This window comes from Metopolophium dirhodum, chromosome 9 (assembly GCF_019925205.1).
Source record: "Metopolophium dirhodum isolate CAU chromosome 9, ASM1992520v1, whole genome shotgun sequence".
Classification (NCBI taxonomy): Eukaryota; Metazoa; Arthropoda; class Insecta; order Hemiptera; family Aphididae; genus Metopolophium; species Metopolophium dirhodum.
The window spans coordinates 26,973,373-26,984,332 of NC_083568.1; positions in this window are offsets into that span (position 1 = coordinate 26,973,373).

Below are 10,960 nucleotides of genomic sequence, written 5' to 3' on the forward strand. Positions count from 1 at the left end.
GAGTGTGCCCACCTGTACGTTTGTGGATTTCGATTGCGGTTTTATTTTTCACAATCCGCACGCGGGGTCGCCTCGCCAAGGCGAATCGCCTCGCGCATGCCATCGTACCTCTTCTATATAATATTGTATTATACGATACCAATATTTAATAACGTGCGCGTAACGTATATTATGCCACAAGACGTACACAGCCATACATTTATATAGGTCATACGCGCGCACACACACACACACACACACACAAACATATTATTATTATTATTACTGTACATGTATGTATATAAAATGTACGTCGTATTGGTGTGGACGCGTGCCTGCGAATTATAACGACCGACTTGGCCTTGAATTTCCACCGTCTAATTAACTTCCGGAAGTGAACAGTAGTCGCGGGCGCGCGCGACGCGGTTATACCTCTGCAGGCTCTGTGGCCGTGCTCGCCGACCGCGAGCGATCCGTTCCGCGACGTATCGTTTTCCCGTGCCTCCGAAAATATGACTGTGGGTAGGCTTATTATATTTTGCAGGTCACCGCGGCACACTCCCACCGGTACCCGCGGGTTTATCGTCGCATGTTATCATTTCGGCAGATTTGAGACGTCGTGCAGTCGCCAGCCGATTCCGTAGCCATTTGTACAGACGAACGGGAAATGTCGACGCCGCCCTATAGTGTGAAGAATATTATGATACATGTACAGAGGGCAGTCGGATACGGTCGGCAGCGAGTGCGTCTGCGGCGAGCGCGTGTTGTGTATCCTATAGTCGACCGGAAAAACTCACCTGCGCAGCATAAAATAGTCCGGACGGATGCGTTGTGCGATGGACTTCTTGCTTGATTTATCGGCGCGGACCTGAAGCAGACTTTCTTCATATTTTTATATAATGTACGACGCGTATTATAATATATAGTTTGATCTCCCGAGTGTCCCGTCGACGTTGTCCCTAGTAATGCAACTCTTTGCAAGTTCGTGGGTTCATTAATTTGTCTCGTTTGCATCGGTACACCGATAATGGTGCCCACCGCATAATAATATAATATTTCTATTTTACCCAGCTATTTCTTAATGGTCGCTTAAGAGGACGTCGCACCCGCTTGTGTTGTCTCCGTACTGCACACGTACGACGTAGCAAATTTTCGTTCGCTAGTTTCCATAGGGTGCTGTCGGTTTTGATCTTAGAGTGAACATTGATTTACTATATTATCAAACTTGTTTAGTAACGAGATTATCTGTGTTCTCTCGTTGGTTTCATACGATGTTTTAATTTTTAATTAAATTATGAGCGTTTTAAAATATTTATGTTTTGCATATACTCATAAGTCATAATTCCCTTAAAAATTAAAATATCGTAAACACCCAACGAGAGAACACGTACAATGTTGTTACCTAAAAAAATTTTGATAACAGGTCAATTCACTGTAATATCTAAACTGACAGCACGCTAACCTAAGCGAACGAAAATGTTCTATGTCGTCCGTTTGTATGACGGAGACAACGCATGTGGCTGCGACGTTCTCTTAAAATCAATCGGATATCAATATATGGCTTGCTGAAGTGACGTAGCCACTTTGATTGGTCGGTGGAAGGCTAAATACTCGTTTGCGTGAGTCATTAGGGGTGGGGGGAGCAAGGGGTGTTCTCGCCAATGCGCGTTTTCAAAATCGTTTCTTTGGCTCGATCATCTATACTTACCTACTGGCCACTGATAACCTTTTAATTTAATTTTTATATTGCCTACGTACATATACCTTGAGCGATATTGGTACCTATAATACGAATAGAAACAGTTCAAAGTTAATAAATGTATTTTTTTTTACGTGGAAAACTTACAGTGATATGCAATAAACCTGCTTATACAGTTGTTGTTTGTTGACAGGCGGCGATAATTACGTTATCAATTTTAAAGTTTATCGTTTACCGCCATTGTTTATATATCATATATATGGGCCGCGATAGGACGTGAATCGATTGCTACCAAAAATAAATTTAATAATAACAAAATTTCACGTGGAAAATATTTCGTAAAAAGAAATGATTAACTTAAGGTATGATCTCGGATTAGACACTTATAGTGATACAATGCAGTGTCAGTTGATGCTTAAATGTAATACCTGCCTATGACAAATATATTAATTCCAAAAACATTTAGTTCACAGTTGCAGAACAGTATATATACACACGTGGCCCGCGGGGGGGAGGGCATAACCCATTTAGCCCCGCTGATTCACCCATCCACACGAAAGTTAATGCGACATATAATGCGAAGCAGTTGTAGTCAGTATTCGCCAAATCAATAAGCAAAATTGGATCAAATTGGATGTTTCAAATGGTGAGCGGAAACATTGGTACCAGATTAAATTTGAAATGGTTCCCCGCTCATAAGATAGTCGATAGTCCTACACACATGTCCATTTGCATATCTATTTACCACGGCCATGGTCGTGTGATTCGTAAAAACCCGGGATCTACGAGCTCGAGGGTCTGTGATGTGCCTGCCGTGGTCACCAATTACCTCGAAGGCCCAGTAGGAATTCATGAAGATTTCTGGAAAAACCAATGAAAACCGGTCGAGTTAAATCAGACCGTAAAAAATAAATTTCTCGCCTGCGAGCCAGATAATAAATTGGTGAGGTTTAATGACCCCCCCGCCGATCTATGCGATACGAAGTGGTTATTCCCGGTGATGGGAAGGGAGAGTGGAGATGAATATTGTTTCCAGTTTTCTTATCCGGGTCAGGATTTGTTGTTGTTGTTGTTGTTATTGCGGATTTTCGCACGTTTATTTTTACCTACCTGCACCTGGCGTTTACGTCATTACGCGGCGTCCGATTATTATTATTATTTTTGGTCGTACCTGTTAATTTCCCGCGGCGGTCGCCATCGTTCCGGTCAAGCCAACAACTACACACGGTACCAATTATTATTATTATTATTATATGCGGTTTCCTCTCGGCAAGTCCTTTGTAGATTGTAGGATAGGTATGTTGTGTGGACCTCTACCTGCGCATAAAAATATTTACGCGTAGTTCTGACGTCACTGCGTAGAGTCGTAAACACGAAAATTAAATACATACCACTCCGCCGACGATTATAATCATAATATTATCAATTGTCCATTAGGAGGTATCTATATAGTTGTGCGGAAATCCTATGCAAACACACATACCCGCCACTATTCGTACCAAGGCTGGGCATTAACGAGTTCAAAAGTCAAAGTTAAGTTAAAAAGTTAATTTTATTTAAACTTTTTAACTTAACTAGTTACTTTTGGCTTTTCATTAACTTAACTGTTAACTTACTAAATTTCTTTCTTAATTAACGTGAAATTAACGAGTTAATTTTTCATTTCAAGAAGTAAGTTAAGTTGATTTATTTTGTTTTTAATTTTATAATATTTCACTGTTTCAGTCTATTTCGTTTTCATGTCAAAAAACATGTATCGTAAATTGTTTAAAGTTAAAAATTTATATCATTCGAATCTAACTTATATGGAAATACTGTATGAAGTATTAACACTGTATTCTAAAATTTAGTTTTGGATTGGAAAAAAATTAAGTGCGCTAGCGTTGTATAAACAAATTAACTTTTTTTTAACTTAATAAAAAGTTAACAAAAAGTGTGTATTAACTTTTAACTTAACTGAGTTAACCTATAGTTAAATTAACTTTTAACTTTTTGTTATTGGTGCATATTAACTTGACTTAACTGAGTTAAAAAAAAATCATTAACTTGCCCAGCCTTGATTCGTACACGTGTGGGCGGCAGTGGTCGACCGATCGCGCTGCAGAAGAATGTGCCTGCATAATATACGCGCCGGTTCCCTATTTTCGCTGTCCGCGCTATAAATTTGTTGAATTTTCTCATTACCTAGCATCGGTGATATTAGTATTATAATACCGCGCATACGCGTTTCGCGATTTGCATAACAAATTATGCTTCGTTAGCGCTGCAGAGTCAACACTGGGTGTACCGCTGTGCGTAGTGTTATCATTGATAACTTATCGATAATATAATTTACGCGAACTTGGCATAATATTATTATACGTCTTCTCGACGACACGACCTGTGCAGTCGATAATGCGTTTTTACAGCCGATCGGCCGCGACGGACATTATGTCGGTGCGCCTTGTATAATGTGTGTGTGTCGGAGTTTAACGACTTGGTCGTGCATATAGAGGTACATGCGACAATGATATTATTATTATTATTATATTATGCAGCGCATTATCGCCTATGGTATACGTATAGTAGTAAAATGTACTGGTGTCTTGCTGTCATGGTGCCGTGCCGCCCAAGTGAATTTTACAAATATGTTATGCCACGTAGTAAGAAACTCCTCAAACCCGAATATCGTGTGCGTTTGTCGAATATACCATGTATTCATTAAGATGATAACATTTAGGTGCCTATACTATATTTTTATATTATTATATGGCCACAGAGGCGTATGAAAAGTTTTCAGAATGATTTTTTATTATTTAACATATATGTATATGCCCTAGGCGACTCAGACCATTTAGATACATTTTCATAGTACCTATATTTCATTTGTATACATAGGTATAATCACAGATTACACGACGATGAATGAATTGTTAAAAATTACGACATTATAGGTACCTACCGTCGTACAATCGGTTTAGAGACATTACATTTGGCTGAGTACATTAAATGGCTGAAAAGACGAATTTTATGATGGCGGGGACACAGCAAGGGTCCTTATTAAGCGATCGAGTAAGACGTGATTCCCGAAGATTAGAATTTTCTCTTTCCTGGGCATATCATCGCATATATATTATATATTATATTAGCGGCATTCGGTTAAAAGATGCGTTCAGATGTACTGATCCAGGAGGACACCTAAATCGTACGTAGGCATAGATAGCCTAGAGCCTTACTCGGCATTTAACGAATAAAAAAAAAAAAAACATGTAATCACAATATAATATTCTCCCTTTTTCGATGGTTTCATGTCAAATTTAAATATTGGATCAAATTTTCACAAGGAAGAGTATAATATAGATCGTAAATATCGTTATTTTACCGAGATAAAAAAAAACTAAAACATTACAATACTAAGTTATCATTCCAAACTGTTTGGATAGTTCGGGTGCCGACGGGTAGAAAATGGTTAAGGAAGATTCAGAATATGAAAAAATAATCATGTATTAGGTAAAAATATGAAACCCAAAAACTATTCACGATCACATATTGACTATTCAACATTTGATTTCTCTGTTTGCAGATATTGAGTGCTGTATAAGTTCTTCAAATATTATCACGCAAATAGCAAATATGAAAAAAAAATTTTTCCTGTAGGTATAAGGTATATAAGTGTATAAGAAGCTGTGCATTAAAATAAATCGTTAATGTCCGATACGAAACGGAAAATTACAAGTGTTCCTTTTCAAATAGATAATCTGACAAATTTTCCTGCTATAAATTGCGCAAATCACTTGCAGGACAAGTCCTCGAGAGCCTTGACGATGGTTATACCGTCACGTCGATAGTGTCTCATTCGTCTTATTTACGCGTATTTTTTTTATTTTTAACATAAGAGTGAATCGACATAATTATATTATATATTTGTTAAACCTAAACATATGAATATTATCTAGTAGTAGGCTGTATCTAGCATCTAGTAAAGTTCCACGTAGGCTTTTTTTTATATTTTAATTTTACCGACCAGTTTTCAATATATAATATTAAAAATAAGAGAGTTTGTCTATAGCGTATGTAAGACGGAGACAACGAACGCGGTTGTGACGTCCTCTTGAGTTCTTACTCACATTATCATATAATAATATAATATCGTAAGAATTATTAAATTATTATTATTTAAATTACGGAGAGCTCCGATAAAAAAATTTCAAACTAACCCTCGTCGTGCAGTAGTAAAAAAAAAAAAAAATAAATAAACAAGTTCACGAATATTTGTCGAACTATCGAGGTGTTTGTGCAACCATAGTGATTTTTATAAATATAAAATGACACTATATAGGTACAAAATGTAAACAATATTTTCGAAAGTGTTACTTGGTATTTTTATATTATAAATGCCTGTATATTGCACAATATAATAATATTGTTTGTCTCTAGCGTAGTATTCTAAATCGATGGTGTTTGTCAACCAATTTTTACCGATACATAATAATATGGTTAAAGGTATTGTGTTTTTAAAAAGAAAAGATACAGCAAACGCCTTTGCAATTAATTGTACTAATATTTATCACTGGTGTCAAACAGTATGGTTCTAAAATAACTTTTTGATGATCCACTTCGCGTGGATTTTATTTCGACAATACTTTCTACATCTATGAAACCGAAGTAAAACATGCGTACCTTGGTGGCTTGGTGTAGGTATCTATAACAGACGGCCTCTGAATATTGTAGTTGGATTAAATATCAACTAGATAGATTGGATGTTTGTTGATTACCATTTAAAGTTTAATTTAATATAAGATTCAAAACTGCTAATATTTCAATGAATTACGGCTGTAAAATTGTACATAATAATTATGATAATATGTAATCTACGTATATGGTTTTATTTTTTTCATATTAAATTTGATAAACATGTAATTTTAATCATTAAAACTAGACATTTAGACAAGGTTACTCGTTATGCAATATTATTAATATAATAGCAATAACATACTATATTATGTTCGGTGCGTTTTGAAAGTCATAACAATAATTCGTTGATATACTTTATTGGAGATTAAACTTGAAATCTTATACGATTAAACGAACATTATACAATAATTTGTTATAACGTACTATAATATTATTAAAGATGGTCACCAAGCGCCATAATTTTTCTCTGTTCCGAACGGGTTATAAGACTCGTTATCGTATGAAAGGGTGGTGATATGGGTCTCGATGAAAAATGTCCACTGTAGTTACACTCAGGAAACGTTCGGAAACGCACATGGGCGTCCGCAGACATTTTCGTCGTGCCTTCCCAAGAGGCCCATGGATAGGCATACCTTCATAAATTATAGTGGTGTATCACGAGGAATATTCCTCAAGGAATTTTGGAAATATTTCCCTACTTCTTGGAAACATTGCTTAAAAAATCAAAAATAAAGTTAATTTATACGAATTTATATATAATATATATATATATATTTATATACGAATACGGTGTACTGTACAGTAGGGCTTGAAACCGATTGAAATAATTTCGGTTTTGGTTTCGATTTTGTATACCGGTTTCCAATTTTCTTTTGCGAATAATATGAAATGGTTATCAACATTTTAATCATGATCTCAATTTTATTATGAGTATTAATTATAAGTGTTAATGGAATATTTACGTATTTAAAAACACGTAAATTGAAATAAAAATAAAAATTTCCAATTTTTTCAGATTACGGTTTTGAATTTAATACCGGTTTCCAATGTTTTACGGTTTCGATTTTGAATTTAATACTGGTATCCAATTTTTTTCGGTTTCGGTTTTAAAACGGTATATACCGGTTTCTGAAATCGGTTTCAAGCCCTGCTATACGATACCTTTAATGGGGGAATCGTATTTTATTTCACATAAATCAAAAATCTAATATTTATATACACTGACGTATTATTTTTAAGTATATATGCAACTTGAATTAGACTTGTAAACCAATGATATTCCTATAATATATTTTTGAAATCATCAAATCATGACTATAAAAGTTCAAATTGTAATTTTCCTATATTAGATTATTGGGATTATCAATATCCCAGGGAATTTACTGAAATTAAAATTTTCACGGGTTTGTACGACTGCACATGAGACATGACTATTCTTTGTTCAATAAACGTCACACACGGAATCTAACGCTAATAATGCCATGACCAATCACTGCTAACCGCCCGTGATGAACACTTAACTCTGGCGGAGGCTATACAATATTATATACACCAAATCGATACACATTTTTTCTCATCAGTCGCCTTCTGCAGTGTGGTATGTTTGGTGTGTGGTATACGCGTTCATAAAATGCATAATTATTCCATATTCGTAAATTTGTTTCCCGAACACAAATTGTTATCGTTACGGCACAGAGTAGAGGCGGGCTAATGGTAAATAACTTACCATTTTGTTAAAAATCCATCCTTCTATTCTTTGAATTTTTCTTATTGCACACCACTGTATAGTAGTTTAGGCCAGCGTTTCTCAACCTGTGGGTCGCATCGGTGATTGGTCAGAAATAATTGACCACTTATGTAGAAAAACAATCTATTATTTACACTAAAAAAATAAAATACATATAATAGTAGGTACTAATTGTATGGAATTGAATTGATTTTGATAAATGTAGGTTGTGCCACGTACAACCAACACATGTAACACACACCAAGTCCATGTAAACTACGCAAACGTCACTAGGTCCAACTTAATAATTTATATTTTAACTATAATAATTAATTCTTTCACAGTGTCATATTGTTTACAAAAATTAATAAATAACTAATTTTGCTTAAAAGAAAATCATTTAAAACAAGCAAAAACAAAATTTGGTTACATTTGGCATACATTTAACATTTGAAAAAATTGCTAAAGCTGATACTCAAAAATCATGTTTTTGGACTTGGGGTGCTTGCATGGATTGTGACGAAATACACTATAAACTAGTGTAAATTAATTTGATACTTGAGATTGGTTTATACTCAAAGGTTTTTTATTATGAGGGGTGGTCGTGAGGTGACTGATTTTATTTTTCACCTATTTTCGGGGTCGCGGCGTTAAGAAGGTCGAGAAACGCTGATTTAGGCAATCATAAGTTTGTGTCTTGCTAAATTCTTACATCAAGAAATATTTACTGCTTTACTCTTATTTAAAACCAACAATGTTTACACAGCGTGATCAAACAAAAATATATTTAATCGACTTTTAATTTCACCTTTCACCATACCGTTATAGGATTGTATAAATTGACCTGACGTACCTATTTATTATTTTTCAAATTAACGGGAAAATCCGTGTTATTAGATATAACGAGCATTCGAAAGTAGGTAAGTTGGTCTAGGTATGTTGTTGAGACGATAAGAAGGGATAAGTAACTATTAAAGTTTAAAAGCTTAAAAAAAAAAACTCGGCTTTAAAATGTTTAACAAGTTAATTCCCACCTTTGACATTGAAAATAGTATCTATATGAATGTTCATGAGAATTGACACGGCCATATAATAGTAATATGTAAGTAGTTTATTATAGTCTCATATGATGTTTGCGGGTCTTGTATATTGACAATGGCGTGAATTTAAAAAATAAATGTTCTGTTCAAGCGCTCAGTTTTAAAAAAAAATATATTTATTAATTTAACACTTGTAGTGTTATATTCATATGTTTTGAGGAGGCTTTTAGAAGTTGGGGAGAGGGGGGGGGTAGTCCCACTGGGGGTCCCTTGCTATTTCCACCATTAATAATTATTGTACTTGGAAAAAAGCGTTTAGACTTTGAGCCGTTGTGGCAAGATCTAAGTCGATGCGTCTGCGGTGTACCAAATTTTTCAGGGTTGTGCACCCACCACTTTTGGGCGTTTCCACTTTACCACCAGCTGGATGGACAAAGATCGCTTTCCAACGCTTCAACCGTCATCGAAAACTAAACTTTCGGCGCAGGCGTGACGAAAAAAAAAAATTACTCTGTACGAGATGATGTTATTATTCTGTGTAATAGTGAAAACGTTTAGTAATACTTGCCGGCGCTGCCCCGAACGTGGTATTTTCCTCGACGAAGGTCACCGCCGCCGCCTCCACGCGCGTCCACTTGGTAAGACTATACTTACCTAATGAAATATTATAATGAGCTACGGAAACTAACATAATATAGTACAATAATATTTTATTATTGTTGGATTTCGCAACCCGGCGCCAAACACATATGCATCGTGGACTCTGCGCACCTCTACGTAGCGATTATAATAGTGTAGTGTACCAATTATAATTATTATTATTATTAGGTACCTATTTATAGTTGTTACTGGTACCTAAGCGCGTGACGAGTACGCATAATATTAACACTATGCGTATACACCTATAGCTAAGTAATCGGACAACTGCTATTGAACGACGACGGTATTCTCGTTTCGTATACATACATATACATTATCGAGACGAGTGTACTAGATGTATATCGGTGGGCAATAAACATATAATACGCACGTTCGTCGTGTCAATATGTTTACAGCGAAAAAAACCCGACACGCGCCCCCCTCCACAAACATGACGTGCAGGGTGCGAACTATGATGATGCACACGTTAGTGTACTATATCATTATTTATTACACATCCGCGCGTATTTTATTGCATATAATCGCCTGGACAAGGAATTTCCAAAGACGCGGGGAGTCCGTCAATATGTTATTAAGTTTGAGTTTTGAACGCACCAATCGTGCGTGTCGAAAGACTTTCGCGGTCATTCAGTGCGTAAGCTCGATTAGACTTTGTACTTTACTGTACACGTTGTTTCGTTGTGGGTTTTTAGGGATCGAAAGCCGGCGTGAAAAATTTGAACGCACGTTTGGATGCCACCCATGGCCACCGTTTATTGATCGGGTGAAACCCATATTGTGCGCCGATTCGAATTTCGGATGTCTACAGTAGGTACCTCCTATCTATGTCCGGAAATATTTCTTAGATCACCTTCTTACATTTATTTTAAATTTCCACACACGAAAATATTGCTCTCTGATTTCCACTTTTCAATTCCTTTATCACCAAGCTTTTGAAATGATATCCGTCGAAATTTTCTGTTACCCACCTTTTTTAATTCTTAAGCTGTCTGAGCATATGGCAGTTTGCCATACCAAGTTAAAGCAGCATACCAGTGTATCTTGGACCAATTCACCAGGTTTTCCTCATCCTCGCAGTATTTCTGATTACTGACTTCCTCGGATTTTGAAATTAGAAACATTAATTAGGCCAAAATAACAGAGTGGTAGATTTTCAAATTTTACGTTTTTATTACTGACTCA